Here is a 12,964-nt window from a genome sequence, read left to right as displayed (position 1 = left end):
CCTGATGCGGGACTTGAACCCATGAACCGTGATATCTGACCTGAACTGAAGTCGGACGCCTAACTGAATGAGCCACCTACGCACCCCGTTAGACCTTTTTAAAAACAGTTTTAGGTTTATTCAAAAATTAAGTTGAAAGCACAGAGAGTTTCTAGATTTTCTCTGTCCTCACAAATTTCTGGCCATACGTAATTTCTCCTATTATTAGTATCTTGCATTTGTGTGGTATATTTATTATAATCAGCAAACCAATATTGATACATTATTATTAATTAAAGACCATTGTTTACATTAAAGTTCATTTGCGTGGTTCTGTGTATAGTTATATAATGCCATGTATCCATGATTAATGTATTGGTACAGTGTAGGAGCCCGACAGTGACCACGAGAAAGAATGGTTAAGGAAGCAGAGATGTGCCTGCAAACAAGACTCTCTGCTTGGGCAGATCATGCCTGCAAACAGAATGTTCTGCCAAGACGCCTGCACACAATATGCAAGGTTAATGATCTGCTCGCATACGAGGGAACATGCCCTTCTTAAAAATAAGGAAGAGGCTGGAGTTGTGGGCAGGCCTCTTAGTAAACATGCTGTGGTCACTTCCTCCCTTTGCTCCCCCCTGTCTTTGGAATGTGATTGGCTTTTTGTCCTTATTTGGTAAAAGAATGCATTTCGTAGATTTCAGTATGTATCCAGCTACCGGGGTATAAAAATAAACTGCAAGGGGGCTTGCGGAGAATTTTTCCCTCCAGCCGGAGTTGTGTCTTTTTCTGTCTTTTGTGTGTCTTGTCTTTGTGTCATTTCGCCCGCAACAGTACAGTCAAAATATTTGTGTATTCTCAAAATTTGTATATTGAAACCATAACCCACAGTGTGGTGGTATTTAGATATGGAGATTTCAGGAGGGCTGGATTGGGTCATAAGCCTGGGGACTTCGTGATGGAATTATTGCTCGTATAAAAAGAAGAGGCACTCAGAAATTTCTCTTTCTCTGCTCAGATGCACCAAGGAAGACCATGTGAGCATATAACCAATAAGAGGGTACTCACCAAGAAACCAACCAGGCTGGCGCCCATGTCTTGCTTGCAGCCTCCAGAACTGTGAGAACTAAATATTTGTTATGTAAGCTATCTAGTCTATGCTAATTTGTTACAGCAGCCAAAGTAAACTAAAGCAAGTATCATACACCCATAGGGTTCCACCTGTTCATCCTGTTCTCCCGCCCCAAAACTTTTAGCAACTGCTGATCTTTTTAGGATCTCCACAGTGTTGCTTTTCCCAGAATGTCATGTAGTTGAAATCATCTAGTATGTAGGCTTTTCAGTTTGGCTCCTTTTATTTAGCAATATACATTTAAAGTTCACCCGTATGGCTTGATAGCTCATTCCTTTACATTGTTTATTAATATCCTATTGTATGAATGCACTAGTTTATTGATTCTTTCACCTAGTGAATTCACCTGTTTGCTTACAGTTTTTATTAGTTATGAATAACACTGCCATAAATATTTGTATGTAGATTTCATGTGTTCTTATTTGTTTTTTTCTTTTTTAATGTGTAGGTTAATTTTCAGATCAATTAATTAATACCCAGAAGCATGAATGTTGGATTGTATAGTAAGAAAGTGGGGTGAGGAATGGGAAAATTTGGTGAAGAGGAGTGTGAAATATAGGCTTCCAGTTATGGGTTAAATAAATTACAGGATTAAAAGGCACAGCATAGGGAATATAGTCAATGGTATTATGACAATATTGTAGGGTGACAGAATGTAGTATAGCATAATAAATAGAGAAGTTGAATCACTATGTTATACACCCACAACTACACACTGTGTATCAACTATTGCTTAGACTTTGTTATAAGGTGGAGGAGAGACAGTAATATATCCCCCAGACAGAGAAGGCCCCCTGACTTTTTTTTTTAGTATAGTTGACATACAATGTTACATTAGTTTCAGTTGTACAACTTGGTGACTTGAGGAATTTGTACATTATGCTATGTTCACCACCAGTATAGCTACCATCTGTCTCATTACATTGCTATTACAATATCATTGACTGTATTCCTTCTGCTGTGAGAAGGCAGTTTGAGACTGAAAAAGGAAGCAAGCCACTCGATACCTTTTACACAGTTTGATTCAGCATAACTTACTGAAAGGGTATCAGGCAGATGGACAATCTAGACACTATCCAGCTATTCTCTGTTGGATTGGACCTTAATCCACAGCTTTTATGGAATTAGGCTTGTGGTGAGGTCAACTCACAGTTATCTAAAGTGGCGCCACCTTCCCACATTCCTGCCAGGGCATATATTAACCTCTAAGGGGCCTGGAACTTATAGTCCTGAAGAGAGGTCATTGCATGACTATGAACAGGATAGAGGGCCAAACACGTTGCCAGCACTCCTACAGGTTTGTAGGAAACCGCTAAACTGTTTTCCAAAGCACCTAAAACTTTTTGCATTCTCACCAAGAATTAATGAGTCACTATTGTTCTATATTCTCCCAAATTAGTATTGTTACTGTTTTTTTTTTTTTTCCCTTGGGGGGTGGGATTTGTTTTTTGGGGTTTTTTTTTGGGAGGGTGGGATTTGGCCACTCAAGTAGGTGTGTACTTATATATGTCTTTTTGTTTTAATTTACATTTACACCAAGACAAATGGTGCTGAGCTCTTTTCATATGCTTATATGCCACACACAAATATTCTTTGATCTGGTGTTTGTTCAGAACTTTTGTCCTTTTTAACTATTTATTTGCTTTCATTTTGTTGACTTTTAAGTGTTCTTTATTTATTTGGGATAAAGGCAAAGATTTTCTCTTAATCTGTGGCTTGTTTTACCTTCTTTTAACCATTTTTTTCACAGAACAGAAAGTTTTTAATCAAGTGTAACTTCAGGGTGAGCAGAAAAATCACACTGTTTCTTCTTTTTTTAAATTCACCTGGTTAGGTGAGGCCCATAATGATAATGTCCATTATAAACAACATTAATAAATGTTATTTATTAATAAACATCAATAATAATAAACATTAATAATTATAATATAATTATATTTAAAATAATTAATGTATTATTAATTATAAATAATATAATTATATTATCATAATATACAAATTAATAATAAACATTAATAAAGTCAAATAATTAGTAACCTCAATTATGTCTGAAAATTCCTTCACCTTTCATATAACCTAGTCATGGGATTAATATACCATTATAGTCACAAGTCCTATTCATGCTCCAGGGGTGGTATTGTACACCAGGAGTGATATTGCACAGAGCATATACAAAGAGGATAGGAATTCCAGGGACCATCTAGGAATTCTGCCTACCACAGTCCACCCTCTGGCCCTCAACTATTCACATCCTTTCCAAATGCAAAAGGCATTCACCCTCTTTCCAGGTTCCCAAGAGTCTCATCCCATTATGACATCAGCTCATAGTCCAAAGTTTTTTGATCTAAATCTAAATCCCATTAACTCAAAGCCTCAAAGTTCAAAATTGTCTCTTCTAAATGAGATATAGATGAATATCTTGGGTATAATCCATTAAGTGCAGCATCTTAGGGCACAATTTATTTCTCTGCTCATCCTAAGCTATTTATATCATTGAACTAAAGGCACATGAGTTTTCATTTGTTTGATCTCTCAAAACGTTAGTACAGAAACTCAATAATAAAATGAAGTCAGAAAATTTCTGAAGTAGAATATCTGCCTTAATGGAAACTTCTTTGAAAAATGTTGACAATCAATTCAAATAGAAGTCCACCTTAATGAAAACCTTTGAAAAATGTTGACAGAAGAAATATTTCACAAATATTGGTGTCATTTTCATATCCCTTTGGGGAAAAATAGGAAGTTCTATTTCTACATCATTTAATATTATTAGAAATTATTGATCCATTGATACTAGAGTGAAAAAAGTGGGTCATTTAGTTAAATGTGTAATCTGTGTGAGGTTTTATAACAAAGACCAAATATGGTTTTGATCTGACAGCTTTGTGAGGATGTATTTTCATTTTGATAGTATAGTTTTATGTAGAGGAGTTATTCGCTTTCCTTATGAAGAGTCTTAAGAATATGTCTGTATATCTACATTGTTTAAAAGTCAAAGAACTGTAAGACTTATGCCAATAAAAAAACAAGAAACTTGCCCTTTCACTCCCCAGGAACAATCATTTTCAGTACCAATACTTCTTTTTTTTTTTTTTTTTTTTTTTTTTTTNGGGGAGGGTCAGAGAGAGAGGGAGTCACAGACTGAAACAGGCTCCAGGCTCTGAGCTGGCAGCCAGCACAGAGCCCGACGCGGGGCTCGAACCCACGAACCGCGAGATCATGACCCAAGCGAAAGTCGGACGCTTAACCGACTAAGCCACCCAGGCGCCCCAGTACCAATACTTCTTATCTGTGGCATTTGCTTCTGTATTTCTGTAGTTTAACATTTACATATTAGTTTCTTCATTTTAAATAACCACTGAACTTCTAATTCTTAATCCTATGAACTCCTGATTCTTAATCCTACTAACCAATAATAGTCTGTGTTTTTTTTATGATATATGAGTCTACCTTTTCACATGCCTATATTATGTTTATATGATTGGTTTCAAAAGATGGTGTAACTGGATTTTAGTATATGTCTTAAAAAATTTCCCATGTTAGTAAGTAATATTCCGGTAAAATTACCTTAATTACTGCATAGTATTCTACCATATGAATGCTTTATTATTTATTTAAACACCAGTGTTGGAAATTTACATTTCATTCGAATCAATTCTTTAATTCAATTAGTAACATCTGTCTTATCTGTGGATTAGGCCATAGCTTAGAAACAGAGTCTTCTTGGGGCACCTGGGTGGCTCAGTTGGTTAAGCATCCAACTTCAGCTCAAGCCACGATCTCACAGTTCATAGGTTCAAGCCCTGCATCAGCACAGAACCTGGAGCCTGCTTCAGACTCTGTGTCTCCCTCTCTCTCTGCCTCTCTGCCACTCATTCTGTTTCTCTCTCTCTCTCAATAATAAATAAACATAAAAACTTTTTTTAAAAAGAAAGAAACAGAGTCTTCTAAAAAATCCAAACCCCCCCCTTTCCCCATCTTCCACCCCCCCCCTTTCCCCATCTTCCACCCCCCTACCCACTATCATCAAATATGTTAGGGCACTTTTATTTTCCTAAGAAGCTAGAAACCCCCAGAAACCCACTCAGAGGTTAATTTATCATGAATTAAAAGAACAACTCTGAGGTTGTTGTGTTCAAAGGATACCCCCAGAGATAGACAGAAAACAGTCAAAACTAAGAACTAGGAGCCTGACCTCAAGGAAAAAGAAAGAAAAGTTTAGAAATCAGAATTCAAAATCAGAGTAGTCAGAGATTCTTTAACTTAAAAGTAAATATCTATACAGTCCTGAATACCCCATCAATGCATCATTAGCTTCTAAAATGCAACATAGAATCTTTTTTCTTTTCTAATTAGAACTAATAAGCCATAAAGGCAGAATTGATTTTGATAGCCATGGTTAAAGAATGAAAGAGACTTTTTAAAAAGGAATGAAGGGAATTACATAATATATCTTAAAGTTCCATATTTGAAAATTCAGATTTTGGAATATTTTTGACACTTAAGAGATAACATTAAATTTCTGAACATTTGATAGTCAACATGTTTGTGAAATAATAAGAATTAGATGTATATTGGTCTCTACCTCTGGTTCCTGCTAGTATTTGCTGTTTAACCCCAGTTTCTGATACAATGTTCTGCAAAAGTATCCTTGTAATTTCTTGAGTGAGAGGAATGTCTGACACAGAGCCACTAAATCCCTTGGAATTCCCTGGGTGATAGGAGTGTCTTTTGTTCTGATGAGGTGACTCTTGGTGCACGTGCTCCAGGATAAGGGCTGGTCACCAAAAAAACAACACTAATTATAAGTTTGAAACTTTTAGTCCCACCTCCCATTCTCTGGAGAAGGGAGAGACACTGGAAACTGAGGTAATAATTGATCATGCCTATCTGATGAAGCCTCCATAAAAATCCCTAAGATACAGGGTTTAGAGATCTTATGTGTTGGTGAACACATCCATATGCCATGAGTGGGGGCACAGTCTAACTCCAGGAGAATGGAAGCTCTTGTGCAAAAGACTCTTCCAGACCTTGCCCCATGTATCTCTTCATCAGGTTATTCATTCTATCCTCTAAAATGTCCTTTGCAACAAATTGGCATTAGTCTCTAAACTGTTGTCTAAGGATTCCGAGAGACACTCTAGCAAATTATCAAACCCAAAGAGAGAGTCTTGGGAACTTCAGTTTATAGCCAAATTGAACAAAAGTCGTGTGTGATCTAGGATTACTAGTTGTGACTGGCATCTGAAAGAGAGGTCAGTCTTGTGGGACTGAGCTCTTAGCCTGTGGGGTCTATACTATGGTTAATGTCAGAATTGAATTGTAGGATGTCTAGCTGATGTCAGAGAATTGGCCAGTGTGGAGAAAACTTTCACATAAAACTCACACAGAACTAGAAGAGAAACACAAGATTACTTCTTTTTTTTTTTTAATATTTTTTTATTTATTTCTAGGAGCGAGCGAGAGAGAGAGAGAGCGTGAGCAGGGGAGGGTCAGAGAGAGAGGGAGATACAGACTCTGAAACAGGCTCCAGGGTCCGAGCTGGCAGTCAGCACAGAGCCCGACGCGGGGCTCGAACTCATGAACCTCGAGATCATTACCCAAGCGAAAGTCGGACACTTAACCGACTAAGCCACCCAGGTGCCCCACAAGATTACTTCTTTATCATGTATAAAGAAAAGAGCAGAAGGTTTCAATGGTCAGGTCTGTATTTGGTTCAAAATCAGCTATATAACACAGTGCCTATAAATTAATGTCCCTAAATATCAATCTTCTCAAATTAGAATGATTGTATTGAGAAATATATCTGTTATATACAAAAATCCTGGCATATAGAAAACATGTAGTAATTAATCCTATCATAATTGTTCACTGACATTAAATTCTTCACACTCTGATGACAATGGAATTAATGTGAAACTGTGGCAGAAAAAAATTATTAAAACTTTCTAGCTCATAAATTTGTAAGAGTTTTAGAATATGTGTTCACAAATATTCTTGTGAAGTTATACTTCAAAATACTTTAAAAAATTGCATGTACATGAAGCTATCCTATCTCTTCCTCCAAGGCTGAAGTAAACTGTATTTAGCTATATTTAAGCAATTCACAAAACTTTGAAAGTCCCACTTCTGCTTAGCATTTTGTCCTCCACATCAGACAAGTTTTGATTTGTTTCTGTACTGTAACAATGAAGTCACAGACCAATGTACAGTTGCTTTCAGGTTGGATAGTTCACTTCAGTGAATGCTCACATGGGTGTTCTGTCCAAACAGCACGAGTGCAAATGCAGCTGTCATAACCACAAGAATATGGGATCCTGAAACTTGTGGCTTAATTATATCAAGCATAGAATTTGAGCCATTCTCTAATTTATTCTAGAGACACATCACTTTAATGGGGTTTCAATGAACTGTGTGCCAAAGGTATGGCTTTAAAAGCAAAATGTGCTGTTTTTTCTTTCCTCTGCAGAAGCAAGGACATTGATCAGTCCTGTGATTAAGTGCTAAGTGAAGAATGTCTCCCATAAGCATAAGTCCTCATTATATTTCCCTTTGATTACAAAGAAACTATGTGCCAGACCACTATTTTTGGCTAAGCACTGACATCCAATAAATGTAAGCATGGTCAGGGAGTCTCTGTAGATGAACTGATAAATGCAGGAAGTATGAACGTGTGTGTGTGTGTATCAGCTGTTTTCATCCAGTAATTATATATCGCCTGACATTAATTTTGTCTGTATCAAGTGAGTAATCTAGGTAACTTTATGAATGTGTGTGCTGGATGGAGAATTAGAAAAATACGGTCTAATTCATTCTTTCATTTATTCAACCATTAGAACCCTTATCTTATGCTAAAAGTGGAGATGCTATGTGAGCACATGTATATATAGGTGTATTTTTTTGAAGCTGAGGTTTATGAGGGTGATGAACCTCAAGAACAGATCACACACTCATGGCATTAAAGGAGAGTAATATTGAAGATTTTAATAGAGTCACAGCATGTAGAGAAAGATTTCCTAAGGAAATAACATTTCAGATAAAGGAACATAGCAGTAAACCACATAGTAAGACACATGTGTCTACATTTTGGTGACTCTACTACTTCCTGAAAAATCACCATTTTATTTTATTTTATTTTATTTTATTTTTTTTTTTTTACAAATAGTTTATTGTCAAATTAGTTTCTACATAACACTCAGTGCTCATCCCCAAAGTGCCCTCCTCCATGCCCATCCCCCCCTCCCCCCCACATCCATCAGTCCTCAGTTTTTGTCAGCATTCAAGAGTCTCTCATGGTTTGCCTCTCTCCCTTTCCCCCACCATTTCCGCCCTTCTTCTCCCCCTTGTTCCTCCGTCAAGTTCCTCCTAATCCTCCTATACGTGCAAACATATGATATTTGTCCTTCTCTGCCTGACTTATTTCGCTCAGCATAACACCCTCAAGGTCCATCCATGTTGCTACACATGGCCAGATTTCATTGTTTCTCATTGCCATGTAGTATTCCATGGTATAGATAAACCACATCTTCTTGATCCATTCATCTGTTGATGGACACTTAGGCTCTTTCCATGTTTTAGCTATTGTGGAGAGTGCTGCTATGAACATTGGGGTACATGTGCTCCTATGCCTCAGCATTTCTGTATCCCTTGGGTAAATTCCTAGCAGTGCTATTGCTGGGTCATAGGGGAGTTCTATTGTTAGTTTCCTGAGGAACCTCCACACTGTTTTCCAGAGGGGCTGTACCAGTTTACATTCCCACCAACAGTGTAGGAGGGTGCCCGTTTCTCCACATCCTCGCCAGCATCTAGAGTTCTCTGATTTGCTCATTTTAGCCACTCTGACTGGCGTGAGGTGGTATCTCAGTGTGGTTTTGATTTGTATTTCCCTGATGAGGAGGGATGCTGAGCATCGTTTCATGTGTCTGTTGGCCATCTGGATGTCCTCTTTGGAGAAGTGTCTGTTCATGTCTTCTGCCCATTTCTTCACTGGGTTGTTTGTTTTTCGGGCGTGTAGTTTGGTGAGTTCCTTATAGATTCTGGATATTAACCCTTTATCTGATATGTCATTTGCAACTATCTTTTCCCATTCCGTTGGTTGCCTATTAATTTTCTGGGTTGTTTCCTTGGCTGTGCAGAAGCTTTTAATCTTGATGAGGTCCCAACAGTTTATTTTTGCTCTCGATTCCCTTGCTTTTGGAGATGTGTCAAGTAAGAAGTTGCTGCGGTGGAGGTCAAGGAGGTTGTTTCCTGCTTTCTCCTCTAGGGTGTTGATAGTTTCCTGTCTCACGTTCAGGTCCTTTATCCATTTTGAGTTGAGAAAAATCACCATTTTAGAGATGCCTGTCCCTGATAGAAGGGGATTATTCTTTTATATGGGAGAAGGTCTTTAAATTTCCCCTTCCTTGTCTTCTTTGTACCTTCTTTCATTCAAGCATTTGGATAAATGATTCACTTAAAAGAATACGGAAATAAACTGGTAAAGTTCTTAGAAAACCATAAATCCACAGGTAATAATATTAAACTTTGAAATGCCTTCCTCAGAAGCTTCATCTTCACTTTGTGCCTTTGTATTCTTGGCCAGGTAGAAATACAGAACAACATACATAAGGGAACAAGCTTTGTAAAGAATAAATGAAAGCATTTTTCTCTGACAGAAGATTATAATTAACTGAAACTTCAGACAAAAAAAATCTCCCCTTACAACTTTCTGAAATGGCTTTTATGTTAAATTTGTGAATCTAGCAGTTTCAGAAGATAATTTAAATGAATTTTATGAATTTCTCTAGCTACTTACATTTCTCCTTAAATGTTAGATTCATATAGTCTAAAGATCATGCAGATTTATAATTAGACCAAATAACATCTAAAAACTTACACTATTTTCTTTATAATCTTCATGAATTTGGAATTGCCATTTGGGAGAACATTAGGAATAATTTGTGCTTATAATATCCTTCTATTTAAATATATACATATATTGCATGTTCCTGTATAGCTCAGTTACCATGTGATTGTTTTGCATTAACAGGTTTAAATTATAACACTATTTTTTAGCTCTTGATGAATTTGTGTTTGATTAATTCTTTTTAAACACAAATGTAACTTTGTAAAGATCTTATAAGGTTATCTGTCTCATTCTTTTAAAACCTGGGGCCTCATCTAAAATTTTTAATGTGGTCCTCTGTTTATCTTGTTTCAATTGAAGATGTAACACACTTTGGTCCATATAATCCATATTTCCCTAACTCTTGCCAACCTGTCAACACTAATGGGTTTATAGGGAACCAGATTTAATTGTCATCTTGTGTCTATCATTTAAATAGGCTTTTAAGAATGTCTGGTACTTGGCTGAAGGAATCTGACTTGTGGTCACAAATAAGTTTATTACTATTAGGTATCAGTTTTTGCCAAAGTGATGGACCTCTGAGGCCACAGACAGAAAAGTGAAAAGACCCATCCTTTCATTGCACTGTGTTGTATTAGAGATTATCCAAACTATACTGCTTATTTCCACATAATTTATAGGATTTGCAATGAAACAGATCTTTTGAATCTAACTCATAGTATCCCTTCACTTTGTAATTATTACTTGTCAAATATGGACTGGTACATAGGACACAACTAAGATAAAGACCCAGTCATATAATCAAAAGCACTGTCTTTGGTGCGTTCTTTTCCTGAATTTAGCTTGCTTCCTTGATTCTTGCTTTTCTTAAGAAGAGTCCTTCAAAGAGGTTTTGATCTTGCAAGTAAATAAGCTTCTGGTGGGATCACTGCATCAGTTTGCTAGACATACCTAAACATATTGGAATTCCAGTATATAAAAACTGATGATTAACTTTCCCATATTTATATAATTATATTTAGTTTTGCTTATGTTTGTTTGTTTTGGTATTTATCTAATATGTGATCTGCTTCATCTAAGAGTCCCACAAAAGTCTGAAATATTATTGAAGAACCAATTTCTTTGGAAAGATGTAAACGGATTTATGTAACAACAAACATATGTGTGCATGTGTGTGCATGTGTGAATGGTTTTAGTGTGTACTGTGTTAAATAGTGTTCCCCCAAACCCACGTCCACCCAGAATCTCAGAATATAACTTTATTTAGAAATAAGGGCTTTACAGTATCAAAGAGAACCTAAGCTATACACTAAAGTAATAAAGGCAGGTTTGTTTGTTTCTTCCAAGATTTTACTTATATTCAAGTTAGTTAACATATAGTGTAGTATTGGTTTCAAAGATAGCATTTATGACTCACCACTTATATATAACATCCTGTGCTCATCCCAGTGACTGCCCTCCTTAATACCCATCATCTATTTAGCCCACCTTCCTCCCCACCTATCTCCCCTCCAGCAACCCTCACTTCATTCTCTACAGTTAAGAGTCTCTTATGGTTTTTCTCCCTATCTGTTGTTATTTATCTGTTTATTTTTCCTTCCTGTCCTCTATGTTCATTGTTTTGTTTCTTAATTTCACATATAAGTAAAATCATATGGTCTTTGTTTCTCTCTCTGACAGACTTATTTTGCTTACCATCATGCACTCTAGCTTCATCCACATCATTGCAAATGGCAAGATTTCATTCTTTTTGATGGCTGAGTAATATTCCATTATATGTATGTATATATGTATATATGTATATGCTTGGCTTCTGTTGAAAGTGCTTTATAAATATTGTGGTACATGTGCCCTTAGAATAAGCACTTTTGTATCTTTTGGACAAATACCTAGTAATACAGTTGCTGGGTTGTAGGGTAGTTCTATTTTTAACTTTTTGAAAAACCTCCATACTATTTTCCAGAGAAAAACTGGCTGTGCCAGTTTGCATTCCCAGCAACAGTATAAGAGGGTTCCCCTTTCTCCACATCCTTGTCAATATCTGTTATTTCTTGTAACAAATTTAGCCATTCTGACAGGTGTGAGGTGATATTTCATTGTAGTTTTGATTTGTGTTTCCCTGATGATGAGTGATGTTGAGCATCTTTTCATGTGTCTGTTTCATGTGTATTTCTATTGCAACATGGAGAAAGATAGTTTAGTATGGAACAGAGCTCAATTTTGACTATAACAAGTTAGAGTAAGGATATATAGTCAAGAAGCAGGGTGAAGGAGTCATAAGATGGAAAATTGCTAAGAGCAAAAATCAAAGGTAAGGGTATTCTTGCTAACCCTGCTTAACAGGATTCTTGCTGAAGGCAGTCCAAGGTGATCAGATATCAAGGATGGGGATGAGGAACATGATCAGATATCAAGGGAGATCATATAACAATGGTATGGGAGTGACCTAGCAGGAATTTTTGCTAAGCTTGGGCTGTGCAGGCCAACGAAGGATTTAGACCAATGTTAAAGCCTCATCTAGGAGAGAATTTGACTAAAGTTTGGTGAAGAGAGTCTTTGTTATCAGATGTAATTAAGTTAAGATGAGATCACACTGGATTGGGAGGGCCTTAAATTCAGTATGACTGGAATCCTTCAAAGGAGACAGCAGGGTTATAGCCGCACTCATGAAATATCATATAATTCTTGGGCAGAGATTAGTGACTTACATACAAGCCAAGGAACTCCCAACGACTGCCAACAGCCACTGAAGCTAGAAGAAACGTGAGAAAAGATTCTTTCCTAGAGCCTTAAGAGGAAACACAACCTTGATAACATCTTGATTTTGGACTTCTAGCCGACAGAACTGTGAGAGTAAATTTCTGTCATTTCTGTCATTCATTCTGTGGTACTTCGTAATGGCAGCACTAGGATGCAAATACAGTGTTATGTTTATGTGAACCCAGGGAAATGGAGAGTCGAGAAGGATGCACGCACTGCACAAACAGTGCTTCTGTTTTGGGAGGGTG

This window comes from Hyaena hyaena, unplaced genomic scaffold (genome assembly GCF_003009895.1).
Source record: "Hyaena hyaena isolate Hyena2069 unplaced genomic scaffold, ASM300989v1 scaffold_340, whole genome shotgun sequence".
Lineage (NCBI taxonomy): Eukaryota > Metazoa > Chordata > Mammalia > Carnivora > Hyaenidae > Hyaena > Hyaena hyaena.
This window is presented reverse-complemented; position numbering follows the sequence as displayed.